Source organism: Hemiscyllium ocellatum, chromosome 7 (genome assembly GCF_020745735.1).
Source record: "Hemiscyllium ocellatum isolate sHemOce1 chromosome 7, sHemOce1.pat.X.cur, whole genome shotgun sequence".
NCBI lineage: Eukaryota > Metazoa > Chordata > Chondrichthyes > Orectolobiformes > Hemiscylliidae > Hemiscyllium > Hemiscyllium ocellatum.
The window spans coordinates 49,110,428-49,123,795 of NC_083407.1; the positions used below are offsets into that span (position 1 = coordinate 49,110,428).

Sequence of the window (13,368 nt, forward strand, 5' to 3'; positions counted from 1 at the left end):
TGTTATCTGGGTGTACTGGAGGCTCAAAACCCAGGGAAAGTCTGATTTTGATTCCTGGTCAGCCCTAACTTTGCTAATAAACAACAATTAGCATCAGGATTTTTATTGTAGTGTCAAATAATTCATGCACAAAAATATACCTTGAAATGCTGTGTTGTTGTGTTGACAAATACAGCAATCATTTGCACATAATAAGATCCCACAAACTTTAAGATGACTGATCAGTTCATCCAGTTTTGGTGCTTGTCTAAATACTTACTCATGAGATGTGATTGTTGCCTATTGGACCAACACTTATTGATTATTAATTGCCATGCAGTCAGAATGACCTGCTTGGGCCATTTCAGATGACCGATAAGATTACTGTAGGTCTGAAGTCACAGGTATGTCAGGTGAGGATGACAGCTTTCCCTTCCAGATCAATTTTTCACAACTATTGACAATGGTTACATAGTCACCATTTTGCTAGCTTTTAATTCTGGAAATTCATTGCTTTCAAATTGATTTGGATTAGTGTTCCCAAACCATTCACCTGGGTCACTGGATTGCTAGTCCCTCGCTATGCTATCACCTCCTTTAATTGGTAATAGAATGTACTTAGGCAATGCTCCTACTGGAATACAACAATCAACAGACAGGAGGGTTCCCTCCCAGTTGGGGAACACTTCAGTGGTCCAGGACTTTCAGCCTCGGACCTTCGGGTGACCATCCTCCAAGGTGGACTTCGGGACAAGCAGCAGAGGAAAGTGGCTGAGCAGAGGCTGATAGCTAAGTTTGGTACCCATAGGGAGGGCCTCAACCGGGACCTTGGGTTCATGTCACATTACAGGTGATCACCATTGCAACACACACACACACACACACACACAAAGACCCACATGCACACATCTATTTTGTGCGGTGAATTTGTACTTGCAGAGTTACATTGTACTTTGCTCAAAAACTGCATACATTCATGTAGAACTCTGAGCTCAAAAACTTCATGAATTTATGTAAAACTCTGTTATCTCACTTTTTAGATTAGAAGCAATCTAAACATCATGGCATAGACAGAGAACATAGGGGGCTAACACCTTCAACATATTGTCTAGCTGTCACTATTGTTTACAGCTAACCTGAGATTGCAACTTTAAAGAAAAGGTTTTGTGATTTACACGTGAAAGAACTGAAACTATCACTGTATTCTAACAGATGAAAGGCTTAACAATCAATTTTTCAATGTATAATTTCAGTTACGTCACACTGTAAATTTTTGCTATAAATTCTGTGTTATGATCAAGCCCTCCACTATCACCTGATGAAGAAGCGTTGCTCCGAAAGCTAGTGTGCTTCCAATTAAACCTGTTGGACTATAACCTGGTGTTGTGTGATTTTTAACTTCCTACTGGAGTAGCTCATCTTATTTGAATTTCGCCAAAAAAAACCCACTAAGTAAAAGGTTGAACAGTTTATAAATGGATAGCAACTCCTCAACGCACATTGCTTTTAGTATAGTACCATGGTCAGACTGTGGCAGAGGCCTTAGGCCTTCAACATTCTGATGTAATCATTGCCAATGGAAACAAACTACCTAAATTGATCTGGTAGGTGAGATGTATCGGTGCTCCATAATGCTGTTCAAAATTGTTAGCCTTACAGATGTATTATGATACAACACAAAATAAGGTTTTTCTATTTACTGAGTATGTCCTTCAGGTATACAAAAAGAGGATCAATTATTGACTTGAATGAAATTAAGAAATTAAAATCAGTTTGTGTAACTTGCATCTCTTGTAGCATAAGGGTTTTGATAAACTTCTGTTTGCATTCTCTGTTTTGTGTAATCCACCACCTGGTAATTATTTCCATTAGTGTTGTCATTCATTAGTGGTAAGAAATTACTACTGTGTAATAAGTGATTCTTGTTAAACCCATATTAGAAAATGAAACATGTTGACACCACCAAAACAAAATTTGGGAAAAAAAAACTTTAAGTGGAAAACAATGCTAATTTAAGTAAAAAATGACCAATATTTCAGAAGTAAGCAGTGTTTAAAGTGTCATTCATGCTCCAAGGTTTTGCTACCAAATTTTTTATTTCTGTTAAATTGAGAAAAAGTGTCTTGTAGAGCCAAGCTGCAGCAGCCCTCTAGTGCTGTATTTATTTTATGATTCTGTGATACACTGGGTCCTGAAATAAATATTGAAGTTTAACATAAACCTTGAATACTGAAGGTAAAGAAGTGTTTGAAGTTCAAGTTAAATTCCCTTCCATCTTCTTCTGTTAGGTAGAATATATACAAGTTTGAATATGTATATGAACTGGTTCAAGAACAGCTTATTTCCCTGCTACTATCAAACTTTTGAATGGGTCTCTCCAGTGTTAAATCAATTATCTCTTTCCACGCTTTCTCTGCAGCTGTAATACTGTGTATTACACACTCTCTGTCCTGCTACCCTATGCACTTTTGTATGGTATGATCTGCCTGCATAACACGCAAAACAACACTCTTCATTCTATCTTGGTATGTGACAACAATAAATCAATCAATCAATCAAATTCTACACAATGAACTCGGTGAAGTCTCTAATTTTACAAAATCAGATGTTTTACAACACCTGTAACACTACAACTTAATTTCTCCCTGCTGGTTTGACTTCAGTGGAAATACTTATGATAATCTCAATTTCATTATCCAAAAAGGTTCTATTTTCTCAGCCTCCCAAGACGTTAGAGTAATTGATCTCCATATTCATCTCCATATTTCATAGGTGGGATCTGCTGGTCTTTTGTGTAATGTCTACATCTACTGAAGTACATGATGATTCCTCAGAGGATCATGATGAATGGATGTTCAGCATCTTGTCACAGTGTCTGTGCAGAGATCTCTTGGGGAAGTAGACTTGGCTTTTTCTTAAACGTAATCAGTTACCTTGTATGTGTTACCAAAGTGATGATATTGTCTTTGATAACACTAACCCTTACGGTGCGATGAGCTTCCCATGTGCAAAAACTAGTAGTCCCTAAATTAATGGAGAGAATGTAGGTTGAATTGGACAAATCATATGTTATCATTCTTGTTGAGAAAATCAAGTCAATAACTATCAGGAACAATTGATTGTAATGTTACCTACCCATTTCTACTCAACTAAGGTTATAATCTATCTTCTTTTATGTAGATTCAGCTCGTTGACTTGTCACTTGTGTATCATCAGTGCTGAAGAGCGATTTTTAGAAGATGTGTATATTTAAAGTGCATTAGTTTTTATTTGATCATGGAAAGTGACACCATTGGCAAGGCATTGTTTTATCTCTGTATGACACATCCATATGCATACCTAGAAAGAATTAACATCACCACAATAATAATACATTGTGTCTACATTCTAGCCACTTGAGGTAACAGATTGATGCTGCAAGCCCGAAGAAAATAGAAATGCATGAAAATTGGTTGAAATTCTGAAAATATTTTACTTCATCTTACTCAAACCATTTCGATGTTCCTCAAAATCTATTTCATTGAGCTAATAGAATATTGCAAACTATAAAGTGGTTTGTAAATTAAACCTTTTCTCCTTGACATAGAGCAGCTGCACCCACTGCTTCATGAAAGTGCCTCTTTCATTCCACTCCTACAACTTTGGAGTAATCAGGTTTACAAGGCAAATTTTATGAGGAAAGGCACCACGAGAGATACCAGTAATTTATTTTTCCATGAATTCTTTCCAGTTGTATCTCTACTTTCTCCATATAGTAATCCAGTAGCAAGACTTAAACCTCTGTGCCTTTTACATGTGGAGCATATCATTCGAGGTATTATTCACAGAATTATAGAACAATATAATAGAAAGGGCCCATCATGCCTATGTCAGCTCTTTGACACAGCTATCCAATTAGTCAATTTTCCAAAACTCTGCTTAAAGTATCCAGCTTTCTTTTGAAAATTTATATGAATTTTCTCAGCTGTTTCTGACATGCATACCAATTCATAACTCACGACAGAAAAGAAATAACCTATGTGTCTGTGTTTTTGTTATCCTCATATATCGCTTATTGGACTTTGAGATTGTTCCTGAGGTGTAATGTCGCTATGGACAGAGTATTCCAGCCTAGCTGATGATTTAGTGTAACTTCCTTATTTTAGTAGTCTATGGGTGGAATTTAATCGTCACGTTCACAATCTGGTGAGCTAGAGACCGCAGCTTAGCCTTTTCTAAGAACCCTCTTTTGATTTTCCAGACTGTCTCAACTTTCCCAGCTCCACCAGGGCAACCTCTCATGATACTTGATGGTATAGAACAGGTTGGAGTGGTGCTGGAAAAGCACAGCAGGTCAGGCAGCATCCGAAGAGCAGGAAAATTAATGTTTCGGGCAAAAGCCCTACATCAGGAATGAGGTCTTCATTCTGGATGAAAGGCTTTTGCCCGAAACATTGATTTTCCTGCTCCTCTGGTGCTGCTTGACCTGCTGTGCTTTTCCAGCACCACTCTAATCTTGACTCTAATCTCCAGCATCTGCAGTACCCACTTCTGCCTAGTATAAAACAGGTGCCTATCTCTGACAGATGCCAACCAGAGTCAGGCCACTCTTGAATAATGGCAACACCATCAAGGGTGATGACAATTTGAAAGTGTAAGAGGCCTGGTTCTGAAGATAGATTTTGGAGGTGTGGGACAGGATTAGATTGGGAAGTCCACACAAGAGTGGAAGCAAGGATTTTTGTAAAGGGTTTGGGTACTTTCCTTTGTATGTAACTACTAGATTCACTCTCTAGTGACCAGATAATGCTTGAAGGAAAGACACAGATACACAGGCACGCAAATGCCTATGTGGTGTATCTTGAGCCCACCACCCACATATAGTGGCTATTTGAGAGTCATTATTGGCCTTCAGGTGCAAACGTTGACCTTAACCTTTTCCATTAGATGTAATTAGGGGAGCCAGAAAGGCAACTGAATCTCCTCTTGGAGGACTCATTGTTCACACCTCTCCACTCAGTTTTGGGGAGCATTAAATATTGCCCTATGTTATTATTTACAATGTTGAAATGTCATGTGTTATTAATACCACCTCCACTTTCGGTCATTTTTCAGTGATTTCTGTAAATATCTCTGGTCTGTCCATTTGTGTATCCACCTTACAGTTATGTGTTACCTGCAGCATTTTTGCTTACGTGTAGAAGCTGAATTTGCAGATTATTTACTGAAAACATATATTAGGCTGTAGGAAATTGCTGATTTAATCACTGATCCTTGAGGATAGTTTCTTTTTTTTTAGTTAGACAATCATTGGGGTTGAAGCATCCAACCCAATCACCAATTTATAGAAACCTTGTTATTTTGATGTTATGATGGAGTATGATGTTATTGCTATTACTGAGACTTGGTTGAGGGAAGAGCAAGATTGGCAACTAAATATCCCAGGATATAGATGCTTCCTGCGGGATAGAGAGGGAGGTAAAAAGGGTGGAGGAGTTGCATTACTGGTCAGAGAGGAAATCCCCGCAGGGCTGAAGGAGAACACTATGGAGGACTGTAGCAGTGAGGCAATATGGACAGAGCTCAGAAATAGTAAGAGTGCAGTAACAATGTTGAGGCTGTACTTCAGGCCACCCAACAGCGAGTGTTGGATAGAGGTACAAATATATAGACTAATTATGGAAAGATGTAGGAGCAACAGAATGGTGGTGATGGGAAGTTTTAGTTTTCCCAACATTGACTGGGATTCACTTAGTGTTAGAGGTTTAGATGGAGCAGAATTTGTAAGGAACATCCAGGAGGGTTTTACAGAGCAATCCATAAATAGTCCAACTCTGGACAGGCCAGACTGGACCTGGTGTTGGGGAATGAGCCCGGCTAGGTGGTTGAAGTTTCAGTAGGATATTACTTTGGGAATAGTGATCACAATTCCGTAAGTTTTAGAATACTCATGGACAAAGACGAGAATGGTCCTCAAAGAAGAGTGCTAAATTTGGTGAAAGCCAACTATAGCAAAATTGGCAGAGTTGGGGAATGTGGATTGGGAGCAGCTGTTTGAGGATAAATCCACATTTGATATGTAGGAGGCTTTTAAAGAGAGATTGAATAGAATGCAGGACCGACATGTCTCTGTGAAAATGAGGGATAAAAATTGCAAGATTATGGAACGATGAATGACTGGTGAAATTGTGAAGCTAGTTAAGAGGAGAAAGGAAGCATATGTAAGGTCTAGATGACTGAAAACAGATGAAGCTTTGGGAGAATATCAGGAAAGTGGGACCAATCCAAAATGAGGAATTAAGAAGGCTAAAAGGGGTCATGCAATATCTTTAATAAACAGGGTTATGGAAAATCACAAAGCCTTTCATTCAATAAAGGAGCAAGAGGGTAATTAGGGAAAGGGTTGGCCCACTTAGGGACAAAGGAGGAGGTTATGCATGGAGTCAGAGAAAATGGGTGAGATTTTTAATGAATACTTTGTATTGGTATTCACTGAGGAAAAGGACATGACAGATGTTCAAATTAGGGATGGATGTTTGATTACTCTAGGTCACGATGGCAGAAGGAGGAGGGAGGTAGTGTTGGGTATTCTAAAACGCATTAAGGTGACAAGTTCCCTGGTCCAGATGGGATCTATCCCAGGTGACTGAAGAAAGCGAAAGAGGAAATAGCTGGGATATTAACAGATATCTTTGCAGCATGCTTGAACACAGGTGAAGTCCTGGAGGACTGGAGAATTGCCAATATTGTCCCTTTGTTTAAGAAGGGCAGCAGGGATAATCCAGTTAATTATAGACTGGTTAGCCTGGCATCAGTGGTACGGAAGCTGCTGGAGAGGAAACTGTGGGAGAGGATCTTTTTACGTTTGGAAGAAAATGGGTTCATCAATCTTAGGCAGCATGGTTTTGTGCAGGGAAGGTCATGTCTTACCAACTTAATAACACTCTTTGAAGAACTTATACACTTAATGGTAAAGTCCTAGGGAGTGTTCCTGAACAAAGAGACCTTAGAGTGCAGGTTCATAGCTCCTTGAAAGTAGAGTCACAGGTAGATAGGATAGTGAAGGCAGCATTTGGTATGCTTTCCTTGATTGGTCAGAGCATTGGGTAGAGGAATTGGGAGGTCATGTTGTGGCTGTACAGGACATTGGTTCAGCCACTTTTGGAATATTGCTTGCAATTCTGGTCTCCGATGTTGTGAAACTCGAAAGGGTTCAGAAACGATTTACAAGGATGTTGGCAGAGTTGGAGAATTTGAGCAAAAGGGAGAGGGTGAATAGGCTGGAACTCTTCCCTGGAGCAACAGAGAGGCTGAAGGGTGACCTTTTAGAAGTTATAAAATAAGGAGAGGTGTGGATAGGATAAATAGAGAAGTCTTTTTCCTGGGGTGGGGGAGTCCAGAACTAGAGGGCAGAGGTTTAGGGTGAAAAGGAAAAGATATAAAAGTGACCTAAGGGGCACCATTTTCACACAGAGGGTGATATGTGTATGGAATGAGCTGCCATAGGAAGTGGTGGAAGCTGGTACAATTGTAACATTTTAAAAGGCATCTGGATGGGTATATGAATAGGAAGGTTTTGGAGGGATATGGGCCAACTGCTCGCAAATGGGACTTGATTTAAGTTGGGATATCTGATTGGCATGAACGAGTGGATGGAAGGGTCTGTTTCTGTGCTGTACACCTCTATGGCACCTAAGTGACAAAGGTGATTGAGGGAAGGGCTGTAGATGTTACATACATGGACTTCAGTAAGGTGTCTGATTAGATCCCCCATGGTAGGCTGATGAAGAAAATGAAATTGCATGGGCTCCAGGGTGCACGAGCTAGCTGGATTGAGAACTGGCTGGGCAACAGGAGATACAATAATAATGGAAGGAAGTTTCTCTAAAAGTAGAAAAACTGTGACCAGTGGTGTTCCACAGGGACCCATGCTTGGCACCACTATTGTTTGTGATTTATATAAATGATTTGGAGGAAGGTATAGGTGGTCTGATTAGCAAGTTTGCAGATGACACAAAGATTGGTAGAGTAGCAGATAGTGAAGGGGACTGTCAGAAAATGCAGCAGAATATAGATAGATTGGGGTGTTGGGTGGAGAAATGACAGATGGAGTTCAATCCAGGCAATTGTGAGGTGATGCATTTTGGAAGGTCCAATTCTGGAGCAAACTATACGTTAAATGGAAAAGTCCTATGGAAAATCGATAGTCATAGAGATGTTCAGCATGGAAAAAGACCCTTCAGTCCAACCCATCGATGCCGACCAGATATCCCAATGCATTCTTGCCCATCTGCCAGCAACCGGCCCATTTCCCTCCAAACCCTTCATATTCAAAACCCATCCAAATCCCTTTTAAATGTTGCAATTGTACCAGCCTCCACTACTTCCGCTAGCAGCTCATTTCATCCACATACCACCCTCTGCGTGAAAAAGTTGCCCCTTAGGTCTCTTATATCTTTCCCCTCTCACACTAAACCTATGCCCTCTAGTTCTGGACTGCCCCACCCCAGTGAAAAGACTTTGCCTATTTACCCTAACCATGCTCCTCATGATTTTGTAAACCTCTATAAGGTCACCCCTCAGCCTCCGATGCTCCAGGGAAAACAATCCCAGACTGTTCAGCCTCTCCCTATAGCTCAAATCCTCTGACCCTGGCGACATGCTTGGAAATCTTTTCTGAACCCTTTCAAGTTTCATAACATCTTTCTGATAGGAAGGAAACCAGAATTGCATGCAGTATTCCAACAGTGGCCTAACCAATGTCCTGTACAGCTGCAACATGACCTCCCAACTCCTGTACTCAATACTCTGACCAATAAAGGAAAGCATACCAAAGGCTGCCTTCACTATCCTATCTACCTGTGACTCCACTTTCAAGGAGCTATGAATCTGCACTCCAAGGTCTCTTTGTTCAGCAACACTCCCTAGGACCTTACCATTAAGTGTATAAGTCTTGTACAGAGAGTTCTTAGTGTTCAGGTCTATTGTACCCTGAAGGTGGCAATGCAGGTCGATAGTGGTTAAGAAGGCATACAGCATGCTTTCCTTCATTGGACGGGGTGTTGAGTTCAAGAGTTGGCAGGTCATGTGACATTTGTATAGGGCTTTTGCTCAGCCACATTTGGAATATTGAATTCAGTTCTCATTGCTGCATTACCAAAATGACGTGGATGATTTGGAGAGGATGCAGACGAAGCTGCCTGGTATGGAGGGTGCTAGCTATGAAGAGAGATTACGTGCATTAGGATTATTTTCATTAGATGGAGGTTGAGGGGGGGACCTGATTGAGGTCTACAAAATCTTGAGAGATATAGACCAGGTGGATAGCAGGATGCTTTTTCCCAGATTGGAGGATTCAATTATTAAGGGTCACGAGTTCAAGGTGAGAAGGGAAAGGTTTTAAGGGAAATGTGCATGGAAAGCACTTTATGCAGAGATGATAGGTGCCTGGAACTTGTTGCCAGTGGAGGTGGTCAGATAAGCACAAAAGAACTGGTGGCCTGAAATGCATCTACTTTAATGCAAGGAGCATAGCGTGTAAGGCAGATGTACTTAGGGCTTTGGATTGGTGCCTGGGAGTATGACGTTATTGCAATCACAGAGTCTTGGTTGAAGGAAGGGCGTGGTGATTGGCAACTAAATGTTCCAGGATATAGCTGCTTCAGACATTACAAGGAGGGAAGTAAAAGGGGGGGTGGAGTTGCGTTACTGGTCAGGGATGATATCACGGCTGTGCTAAAGGAGGACATTATGGAGGTCGTGGGTAGTGAGGCATTAAGGGTGGAGCTGAGAAATAAGAAGGGTTCACTTACATTGTTGGGGCTGTATTACAGGCCTCCCAACAATGAGGGTGAGGTAGAAGAACAAATAGGTAAACACATTATGGAAAGATGTAGTGGCAATAGGATAGTGGTGATGGGAGATTTTAATTTTCGCAACATTGACGCTATGTGTATCCCAGTCAGAGGTCTGGATGGGATAGAATTTGTCCAGGAGAGTTTTCTAGAGCAGTATGTCAATAGTGATGAGGGAAGGGGCCATGTTGGACCTGGTACTAGGGAATGAGCCAGGACAGGTGATAGAAGTTGTAGTGGGGGATTTCTTTGGGAACAGTGACCAGAATTCTGTAAGTTTTAGAATACTCATAGATAAAGAAGAGATCGGTTCTAAGGGAAGTGTACTAAACTGAGCCAAGGCCAATTATGTCAAAATTAGGCAGGAGCTCAGTAATGTGGATTGGACACAGTTATTTGAAGGGAAGTCCACATTTGATATGTGGGAGGCTTTCAAAGATAGTGCAGGATAGGCATATCCCGTTGAAGGCAAAGGATAAGAAGGGCAAGATTTGTGAACCATTGATGACAGGAGAAATTGTACGACTAGCCAAAAGGAAAAGGGAAGCGTACATAAGGTCTAGGCAGCTTAGAACAGAACAGGCCCTGGAGGAATATCGAAAGAGTAGGATCAGTCTTAAATGAGGAATCAAGGGGGCTAAAAGGGGTCATGAAATAGCTTTAGCAAGCAGAATTAAGGAGAATCCCAAAGCATTTTATTCTTAAGAAGAAAGCAGATAACTAGAAAAAGGATTGGTCTACTAAAGGATAAGGAAGGAAGGCTGTGTGTTGAACCTGAGAGAATGGGTGAGATTCTGAATGATTGCATCAGTGTTCACTGAGGAGAGGGACATGATGAATGTTGAGATTAGAGAGAGTAGTTTGATTAATCTGGATCACGTTTCCATAAGTAGGGAAATATGTATCGGTAGGCTGGAGGTTATTAAGGTGGACATATCCCCAGGACCGGATGGGATCTATCCCAGGTTGTTGTGGGAGGCAAGAGAGGAAATAGCTGTGGCCCTAACAACAGAGATCTTTGTGGCATCCTTAAATACAGGTGAGGTGCTGGAGGACTGGAAGGTTGCTTATGTTGTCCCCCTGTATAAGAAGGATAATAGGAATATTCCAGGTAACTACAGACCAGTGTCCCTGACATCGGTGGTGGGAAAGTTGCTGGAGAGGGTACTGAGGGATAGGATCTATTTATATTTAGAAAAGAATGGGATTATCAGTGATAGGCAGCATGGTTTTGTGTGGGGGAAATCGTGCCTTACCAACTTAGGGTTCTTTGAAGTGCAGGTTCATAGCTACTTGAAAGCGGAGTCACAGGTAGATAGAACAGTGAAGAAGGCGTTTGGAATGCTTTCCTTTATTGGTCAGAGTATTGAGTACAGGAGTTGGGAGGTCATGTTGCAGCTGTACAGGACAATGGTTAGGCCACTGTTGGAATATTGTGTGCAATTCTGGTCTCCCTCCTATCGGAAAGATGTTGTGAGACCTGAAAGGGTTCAGAAAAGATTTACAAGGATGTTACCAGGGTCAGAGGATTTGAGCTATAGGGAGAGGCTGAACAGACTGGGGTTGTTTTCTTTGGAGTGTCGGAGGCTGAGGGGTGACCTTATAGAGGTTTACAAAATTATGAGGAGAATGGAATACCTATATCCGTTACCTTGTCTGTGGGGTGCCATGATCATATAGTGGTTAGCACTCTGCGTTGTGGCCGCAGCAACCTTAATTTAGACGGCACGGTGGCACAGTGGTTAGCACTGCTGCCTCACAGCGCCAGACACCCAGGTTTATTTCCTGCCTCGGGCGACTCTCTGTGTGGAGTTTGCATATTCTCCCTGTGTATGCGTGGGTTTCCTCCGGATGCTACGGTTTCCTCCCACAATTCCAAAAAAATGTGCAGGTTAGGTGAATTGGCCATGCTAAATTGTCAGTAGTGTTAGGTGAAGGGATAAATGTAGGGGAATGGGTCTGGGTGGGTTACGCTTAAGCGGGTCGGTGTTTCCACACTGGAAGTAAGTAACCTAATGGATATGATAAATAGGCAAAGTCTTTTCCCTGGGATCGGGGAGTCCAGAACTAGAGGGCATAGGTTTAGGGTGAGAGGGGAAAGATATGAAAGAGACCTACAGGGCAACATCTTCACACAGAGGGTGGTACGTGTATGGAATGAGCTGCCAGAGGATGTGGTGGAGGCTGGTACAATTGCAACATTTAAGAGGCATTTGGATGGGTATATGAATAGGAAGGGTTTGGAGGGATATAGACCAGGTGCTGGCAGGTGGGACTAGATTGGGTTGGGATATCTGGTTGGCATGGATGGGTTGGACTGAAGGGTCTCTTTCCATGCTGTACATTTCTATGAATCTATTTGACAGAGTTGATAGATGAAGGAAGAATGTTGATGTCATATATATGGATTTTAGTGAAGCGTTTGATAAGCTTCCCCATGGTGGACTAATAGAGAAAGTGAAGTCACGTGATGTGCAGGATGTTCCAGCTAGGTGGATAAAGAACTGGTTGAGCAACGGGAGACAGAGTAGTAGTAGTTAAAGGGGGGGGTTTCTCGAAGTGGAGAAACGTGGTGTTCTGCAGGGGTCAGTGTTGGATCACTTGTTTGCAATATACATAAATGATCTGGAAGAGGGCACTGTTGGTATGATCAGCAAGTTTGCAGATGACACGAAGATTGGTGGAGTAGCAGAAAGCATAAGGCACTGTCAAAGAATACAGGAAGATATAGATAGACTGGAGAGTTGGTCGAAAAAGTAGCAAATGGCTGTCAATCCAGACATGTGAGGTGATGCATTGAGGCAAGACTAATTCTAGAGCGAATTATACAATGAGCGGAAGAGCCTTGGGAAAAGTTGATGGGCAAAAAGAGCAGGGAGTGCAGGTCCATTGTACCCTGAAGGTTGCTGCACAGGTGGATAGAGTGGTCAAGAAGGCATATAGTATGCTTGCCTTCATTGGAAGGGGTATTGAGTATAAGAACAAGTCGGGTTAAAATTGTACAGGACATTGATTCGGCTGCATTTGGAATACTAAGTACAGTTCTTGTTGCCACATTACCAAAAGGATGCAGACACTTTGGAGAGGGTGCAGAGAAGGTTTACGATAATGTTGCCTGGTATGGAAGGTGCTAGCTATAAGGAGAAGTTCATTAGGTTAGGTTTATTTTCATTAGAAAAAAGGAGATTGAGGGGGGACCTGATTGAGGTCTACAAAATCATGATGACTATAGACAAGGTGGACAGAGACCAGCTTTTTCCCCAGGGTGAAGGATTCCATAATGCGAGGTCATGCTTTCAAGGTGAGAGGTGGAAAGTTTAAGGGGGATACACGTGGCAAGTACTTCACACAGTTGGTGGTGGGTATCTAGAACACATTACCAGCAAAGGTGGTAGAGGTAGGCGCGGTAGGTTCATTTTAAGGTGCGTCATAGATAGAGTAAATATACAAGGTCTTTTCCCTGAGGTGGGGGAGTCCGGAACTTGAGGTTTGGGGTGAGAGGGTAAAGATATAAAAGGGACTTAAGGAGCGACTTTTTTTACACAGGGTGATGTGT

At 41.7% G+C, this 13,368-nt stretch overlaps 1 protein-coding gene across 2 annotated transcripts in view; it reads left to right on the forward strand.

The window, feature by feature from the left end:
- The window catches only part of csrnp3 (cysteine-serine-rich nuclear protein 3), a 232,307-nt gene that overhangs the window by 22,610 nt on the left and 196,329 nt on the right, over window positions 1-13,368 (forward strand). The window lies entirely within an intron of this gene.